We start from the raw sequence: 649 nt of genomic DNA, 5'->3' as shown, positions 1-649 counted from the left end.
ATGCACTACCTCGTCTTAAACGTAAGTGGCGCTCGACCTTTTCCTTAGCCGGTGTCCTTTATAGCTATTAAGCTTTTTCAGCTGCGAACCATATTGAAGTCTAAATTTAAGTCAGATACCAGCTCTATAACACACGTTTCAATGGGATAGTCAAGAAGTTTAGACTTATGACGGTTTCTAGGAACGGGCCCATGGCCCACTTTAATAGGGTGGGGAGCCGGAGAAAGGAAAAGTTCTCCTACATGTTTACAGGCATTTTGTTAGTAATTTAATCTTTAAAATGTTCTATACAAGATGAAGGATGAGAATTAGCTCACATAATCAGAGAAACCAAAACCAAATTGAAATGATGGTTTATATCTTTTATTATTTAACATCCCATCTGATTTGGTCAGTATTTCAGTATTTGACATTACAGACATTCTATCATGTGTTCGTCTGTCCTCTATCCACCACCCCCCCCCCCCCCCCCCCCCCACCCCCCCCCCCCCCCCCCCCACCCTCTCTCTTTTTTTTCTTTTTTTTTTTTTTTCAGCCCAGAGCTCTCCCTTTGAACTCTTTCCTTTTCGTTCCCCTAACTGTCTCTCATTATAAATATTTCCCTCCAGTTGCTTTGCTCCTTCCCTTTTGTCTTCCCCTCTCCCCTCTC

Source organism: Strongylocentrotus purpuratus, unplaced genomic scaffold (assembly GCF_000002235.5).
Source record: "Strongylocentrotus purpuratus isolate Spur 01 unplaced genomic scaffold, Spur_5.0 spur5_scaffold_1, whole genome shotgun sequence".
In the NCBI taxonomy this organism is placed as follows: Eukaryota; Metazoa; Echinodermata; class Echinoidea; order Camarodonta; family Strongylocentrotidae; genus Strongylocentrotus; species Strongylocentrotus purpuratus.
The sequence above is the reverse complement of the archived record's forward strand: the minus strand, read 5'-3'. Positions refer to the sequence as shown.